Below are 7,620 nucleotides of genomic sequence, written 5' to 3'. Positions count from 1 at the left end.
GTGCCTGTTATGTAACAGGTCCTATTTCAAAGCACTTTAAAAGGCTCTCTTGCTTAATTCTAAGGACCACACTGGAAGGTTGAGATTAGTATCCCAATTTTCAGTTGAACTAAGTTTAGAGAGGTCAGTGCTTTGAACAGAACTTTAACACTTCCCCCTCGCTAGGGACTGCGCCCAGCCCTCACTCTCGGCCCTGCATCACAGGAAGGCCCTGCTGTCTGCCACACCCTTGGCTATGGCCTGGGTAGTCTGTAAAATCTCTTAAACTGACAAGTCAGCCCCTTTTTCTTTGGGTACAGCCTCTCGACTTTCTTAGATTGAGTTTCTAACAGCACTCTCCAATAAGGCACCAGGGCTCCTTGGGGAAATTACCAATTCTAGGACTCGGGAGGTAAATGTAAATGAGGAGCCCAAGCATACGTGCATACGCATGCACACTCATACACACGCACACGTGCATGCACACACTAATGGGGATATAGCCGAGGGGCACAGGAGCCAACTGGAAGGGCCTCCAGTCACCAAAGCTGAAAGAATTTGAGCGACTAAAGTAATGAAGTGTATTGGATTATAACTCAACATGTGAGATAAATATCCAGGAGTCCATCCTGATGTAATCAATGATTGACTAAATAAATAAGTGGGAAAGAATAGACAAATCTGTGTGGAAAAATTCCAGATTAACTGAAGTAGGTCCTTCTCCCTCAGCCCCACACACATTAAGTGGGGGCTGTGTGCAGTGACTTCCAAAGAGGACGATGTGGGACAGGGAAAAAGAGTAACTTCACTGGACACAGGTGACAAACCCGGCCTCAGCCAGGTCGTCAAAGTCGACATCAACCAAGTTCTGGTAGTGTATATACCCTTGATACCATGTGATGGGAAGGGCACTTTACCTCTGTGTCTTCCTTCTGAAACCCCACCCCCAGGATCATGAAAAAACACCAAAGGAATCCCGGTCGGGAGACAGTTTATAAAATACTTGGTCAGTACCCCTCAAAATGGTCAAGGTCATCAAAAAAAAAAAAGGGGAAGTCTGAGAAACTGTCACAGCCAAGCTGAGAGGAGGTTCAGGAGACACGATGACTAAATGTGATGTGGCATCTTGGGTGGGACCTTGGAAAAGCAAAGGGCAGTAGGTCAAACACTAAGGGAAACTGAATAGAGCATGGACTTTTGTTAAGAGTAATATCAGTATTGGTTCTTTAATTGTGACAAATACATCATACTAATTGAAGATGTTAATAATAATGGGGGGATGGGCATGGGTCCCTGGGAATCCTCTGTATTGTTTTCACAGAGTTCCTGTACATTTAAAACTATTCAAAAGTTAAGTTTTAATTTAAAAATACCTATAAAAATGCCTCCCACAATGATTATTTCCAGGTTGCTCCCCAGGAGATGGTTTTCCTCTCGTGGAGCTAGTCCTGTACTTGAAGGCCTGATGCCTTCCCTCTCTTCGCTCACTTAGAAACATTGAAGGTATGATGGAATGCACACTTTGATTTTTTTTTAAGGACATTGTTTCACTTGCCATGAGGTTTGTGAAAAATATTTTCACTAGATAATTTGTTTTGCTGCCCAGTTCATAATTGTAATAATGATGACAGCATGAATTAAATAATACTGATGATGGTAATATTAATAATAAACTTCAGAGGGTGGTGGGAAGAAGGTGGGTTTCTTGCTAACTTTGCATGGCTTAGAGTAATTGCCTGGGGAGGGCATGCTCAGACTTCTTACTGGAAAAACAGAGAAAACTAGCATTGGCGTGATTGGCCTATGAGCAGTTAGCATAGCTGTGTGTATAAGCTGAGCTCGAAGGGAAGTGGTGCCATGTTGTTAGAATAGGCGCTGGTGCCGGCCTCCATAGTCTTTCTTAACAAAGGTAGTTGACCTTGAATCAGAGAGGGAAAGTCTCAGGAGGAAGGAATGAATATGTATATAGTTTTTGCTGTTTGTTTTTCTGATTGTTTTTAAGTGGAGATGACTTTTGAACATTTGATGAATTACATATAATCTGATACACTGAAACCCAACTCAGTTACATTTAATAAGGAAAATCTATCTGTGCCTCTACTTCGTCTTCCAGAAAAATGCCTTCCCCCCTTTTCTTTAACTTGGATTCATTCACTGAGATCACAATGCTTTGGGCCCAAGAACATTGTCAATTTTTCCATCAGCGAGCACCTAACCTAAGTCAGGGAGCCCCTTATGAGGATTTGGAGAATTTAGCAGCAGAAAGAGCGTTAAGAAAGGCTCGCTCTGGCGCCTGAGGTGGGAGGATGTGAAGCCGAGTTGTCACAACCATGAGCTCGCTTCTGATCTTGTTTTGCTGGAGTCCCTGCTGCAGCCTCTTTGCCTAAGTTAGCTCAGATTGCATTTCTGGCAGTGGGACTCCCTAAACGCTCTCTCTTTCTAGCCTCCTTAGGTTCTTAAAGTTTTTTTGAAAATAGAACATATAAAAACTAGGATTTAATAGGACTGTAAATTGACTGTACACACACGTAAAGTAATGCTTTACACAGAGTCCACATTGAGAAGACATATGAAGTTGTATAGACATTAAAAGGGAGGGTTAAAATCAGCAACGATAATGAAGAAGAAATACAGTAACAACTTTAAAAAGTGATACATTTTGACAGAAGAAGGCTTCCAGAGTTACAACATGAACTTTGACCACCCCACGCCCCGTCCCCCTTTTGTGCGGCACAGAGGTGCAGCCTGTGCTTCAGGACTCAGGTGGGTAACCGAGTCGCTGGGAAGTCACTCACAGGGCAGTCAAGCTCCTGCCGCCTGTGGAGGCGTTGCTTTGTTGCTGATGGAAGGATGCTGTCCTGATAAATTGCTTTTGCGATATATAAGATCATTTTTAAAGATAAATATATGACATTTCTCTTGTTGATTTACTTTAGTTTTATTGGAATGGACAGCGAATGATTATGAACAGAGAATAATTTTTTAATACTGAAAAAAATGTGTTACATCCAGTTGTTAAATAATATTTTAGTTCTGTATCTCTTGTTAGTGTAGTTTAGGGACCCATAACTACGTGGATGACTAAAAACACCCACTTCTCTTCCTTCTTTCCTTTGATCCCGTCCGGCCACCCTGCCCCTACTACATATCTTCAGCTACAGCACCCTCTACTGACTTGTTAGCAACATTACACCGTGGCCATTTTCCCAAAGTGGCTGCTTTTCCTTCAGAAGGAAAACTCTTTGAAAATGTGCTAGAGAAATGAACTTTCTGCAAATTGAATTACTCTCAAACCGTTTGAAACATATTACACAGATACTAGTCCAGTCACATTAATATAAAGCAACAGATGGTCATGAGTTTGAAGACATTACAAACGTATAAGCGAATAAACTTTAGTGTCAAAGACTCAGTTTTTGAGTCCATGTCGCAAAAAGGCATGAATTAAAAGATGGCAGAAATTTCCATTTTCAAAAGTGAGTGATGCGCATTTTAAAATGAGAAATGTGCATTCGAAGTTCCTCTCTGCACAGTGTAATTTTGAATGTTAGAGAAGCAATTTTTATTGTTTGGTAGATTATTAGTTTTATGGTTATTCGTTTGACCCAAATTTCTCCTATAGCTACAGAGCCCTGAGGTGTGGCTAAGTTATCTTCTGTCTCCCCTGACTAAACGGTGTGCTTCGTGAGGACGGAGACCCCTTCGTATTCCTGTTTCTGAACGTATGTAAACTGAATTCTCACTCTCGCTGCTCACTCAAATCCAGCCCTGCAGGATGTCATTCCCTTTGCATACTGTAACCCATTTCTCTGACAGCGAGCAGCCTAGGTCTCGTCATCCTCAGTGTATGTGTTATTTTCTCCGTCCCCTTACCTGCAGCCAGTCTTCCACCCCATTAGGCTGCTGCCCTGCGGAGCCGCCTTCTTTCCTTGGGCTCCGATGGTCGCTGGGCAGCTCTCCTCCAGCCCTCCTGCTGGCTGGTTCAGGAAGGAAGGGACGGAGGGCGGTGGACGTTTCACAGCCAAAAATACAGTAAGGAATGTGGATCCAATTCCCATGATGATTGATTCTTCAGTGGATGTGCATTTTTGTGTGTGTGAAACCTGTCAGTCTTCAGAACAGAATTTACATGCAATTTCAACACGGAAGATGGCTTTAACAGTCTTATACATGATTATATTCAAAGTGATGTGTGGTTTTTTAAAAAACTACTTTATTGTTGTTCAATTACAGTTATCTGCATTTTCTCTCCACCACTCCCCTCCACCCCAGCCAAAGCCACCTCCCTCCCTGGTTCCACCCTCCCCCTTGGTTTTGTCCATGTGTCCTTTATAATAGTTCCTGAAAACCCTTCTCCCCACTGTCCCCCCCCTCCCCTCTGGCTATTGTTAGATTGTTCTTAATTTCAATGTCTCTGGCTATATTTTGTTTGCTTTTTTCTTTTGTTGATTATGTTCCAGCTAAAGGTGAGATCATACGGTATTTGAAGCCCATTTGAATTTGACACAACTGTTTTGAAATCTGAAGTATTTACATGATTTAGAAATGGTGGTGATTAAGTGCCATATTTATATGATGGAAAGTTGTCTTCATATTTTGGGAGGGGGGTGCAGGTAGTGGATAGGCTAAGAGACAGAATTCACCTTCTTTTCTGGAATTCTGTCTCCTAAATGACTTGGAAAATATGGGCAGAACAGACACTTAGCTTAATATGATAAATGAGTCAAACTTAAAATGATTATTATCTCCCTAAAACTACTAGGATATTCAAATTCAAAATTCATCGTATGATAAAATTATCTTTCCTCTGGTGGTGGTGGCTCGACTCTAGGTGAGTCAGATTCTCCTACAGAGCCCACTTCGTGACCTCTGACATTTGAGACAGCAGCGACCAGGGTTGTGAGGTAGGACCAGGTCCTCGTGGCTGTGGTCTTGTTAGCACCACATAGTAACTAGGTGGTCCAGTAGATAAAAAGGGGAAACTTGTTTATCAGACAAACTGAAAATCTACAGTGATTATTCAGGCAGGTTCCTCCTAACTGTAAGATATTCAAAGTAGGTGCTGAAAGAGGTCTTTGGACATCAAAACAGATGAAATAGATAAAGTTGGGAGGTTGTTCCAAGGGCAGTCGGTAGTTCTCTTGGAGGCTAGAAATTGGGAAAAATCGAAGAGTTGATCTGGCTCCTAGACTTCTGTGCTGACTGCAGAAACGGGTGGGTTATGGAGGTGTGAGTTCAGCTGAGTTCAGCGTCTCCACTCTGGGCCTCTGCAGGAAGCACGGGTCCTTGGGGGTTACTGACACAGAAGGGGTGGAGGTGCCCGCCTTGCAGAACAATGTTGCAATGTCTATGTAACATTCTTCTCTCCTGCAGGAAGTTGCATTGTGAATTACATCTTTCTTCTGTATGGTAACAGTATTTTCTTCATCCATTGAGGACAGACACTTTTGTAAAATACAGTCAAGTTTAATTGTTAGAACATTGAAATAAAGACAGACCTTGAATTTTATTAGATTCAACAAACATAAAATAACTCCATCAAACTGGTATGAATTCTCTAAAGGCTTCCTCTTAATCTCTGACTTACCTTGCTGTGAACAGGTAACTGCTTGCAGTCTGGCGCTGGTGTGCAAACCAGTGTGCAGACCAGTACTCAGAATGATTCTTACTCAGAGGGGCTGCAGCAGGCCTGAGAATCTGCATTCCTCACAAACTCCCAAGTGATACCTATACCGCTGCTTTGCAACCACAAGTCCAAGTTTATAACATTTATAAACTATCTTAATTTTCACAGTGATCATTTGAGCTAAAAATTCTTACTCCATTTTACTCATGTTGAAGTCAGGTAGTAATTAAAGGCAGATGTATTGAGGCATAATTTCCAGATTAAAATTAAACTTTCTTTAGAGTACAGTATCATGCCTTTTAACAAATGCGTACAGCTGTGTAACAACCACCATAATCACAACATAGAACTGGTCCCTCAGCCCCAAGAGCTCCCTTCTGCTTTCACGTAGTCCACAACCCCACCCCTGCCCCAGGCAACCACTGCCCCTCTAGTTGTGCCTTTTCCAGGTTGTCCTAAAATGCACTGTTGGGTGTATGAATAGCTCGCTCCTTTCATTGCTGCCTAGTGTTCCATTGTATGAATGCAGCACAAGTCACTCTTCCATTCACCTGTGTAAGAACATTTTCCCTGGCTGGTGTGGCTCAGTGGATTGAGTGCTGGCCTATAAATTAAAGGGTTGCCTGCTTGATTCCCAGTCAGGGCACATGGCTGGAATGCGGGCTAGGGCCCCAGTAGGGGGTGTGTGAGAGGCAACCACACATTGATGTTTCTTTCCCTTTCTCCTTCCCTTCCCCTCTCTCTAAAAACAAATAAATAAAATCTTAAAAAAAACCCATTTTGCTTGTTTCTGGCAATTATGAACATTCCTGTACAAGTTTTTGGGTGAAAAGCTTTATCAGTCAACATTTTGACAGACAATTATTCCTCTAGTTATTATAAAAATAAAGGAAAATAAAAATATTTAAGTCTGGGATGACTATTTCAAGCAGCCTCTCTTTAAGTACAGAATATCCACAGTAGGGGCAAAAGGGGGGTTTTAAGGATGGATAGAAAATTTGAGGAAGTGAAGGCCTTTCTAAAGGAAGAGGATAATTCTTAGCAGGACTGGAAATTGGAGGTGACATAAGGAAATAAATTGGTCTCAAGATGCTTTCACTAACCAGACAGCTGTCAATTTACAAATTCTAGATTCACATATGTCTCAAATATATAAAATGGCATGGGGCAGGGGGGAGGGGAATTCAGAGTCTCGGCCCCTGGATTTGGTTTGAACGGCTGGTCTTTGGGGATGCAGACAATGGGGCGAGTTGAACTTACAAGTACACAGTTGTATCTCCTGCAGGTAATAGAAATACGGTCATTTCTATGAAGCAGCCGTGGGTGAACACAGAATGATCACAAGTAATGCTGTCTCATTTGATGGGCGCGTTCACATGCAGCCTGAAACCTTGTTGTTAGGAGATGCTCGCTGTACCGCCGAGAGGCTGCTCAGAGAGGGTGTGCCACCTGAGCTCACACAGCCGAAGGACCAGGACCCTGGCGTTTTCTAAATCCAGGGTTCCCTCCCTTATCCCATGTTGCACGCTAAGAATTTCTCCACTGGGCAGTGAACCCCAAGCCTTGTATCTGCACCCATCCTGGGAGGGCGAGCCTGAGGTTTTCCAACAAGCGCTGTTGGCAGAAGCTACTTCCGTAGGATTCATCGGGGGCAGGTCCTACGCACTAAGCTGTAGAACAAAGTGGACCCTCTTTTTATGACTGCCCACCTGGATGGATGTGGCTGTTTCCTGCAAAAGACCCCTGAGTTTGCCATTTTGGCTTTCCGGTTTTTTGTCCCCCCCCCCCAGTTTTATTGCGATGTAATCGATATAACACTGTGTTACTTTTAGGTGTTACTATGAAAAAAAGTGCTTTCGGATTTAATTCCTCTGTTTCTTAGGGCAGAAGTCTCAGGCCAGGTGCGCATTTTTGTGAGTGGGCAGCAGGCCCAGAGATGAGTGGTGGCTGCGGAGAAATAGGAAAAGTCAGAGATCAGTGCGAGATACGGCCGCACTGGCCCCGTTTCCAGGCAG

The sequence above is a fragment of the Desmodus rotundus genome, chromosome 12, assembly GCF_022682495.2.
Source record: "Desmodus rotundus isolate HL8 chromosome 12, HLdesRot8A.1, whole genome shotgun sequence".
In the NCBI taxonomy this organism is placed as follows: Eukaryota; Metazoa; Chordata; class Mammalia; order Chiroptera; family Phyllostomidae; genus Desmodus; species Desmodus rotundus.
The sequence above is the reverse complement of the archived record's forward strand: the minus strand, read 5'-3'. Positions refer to the sequence as shown.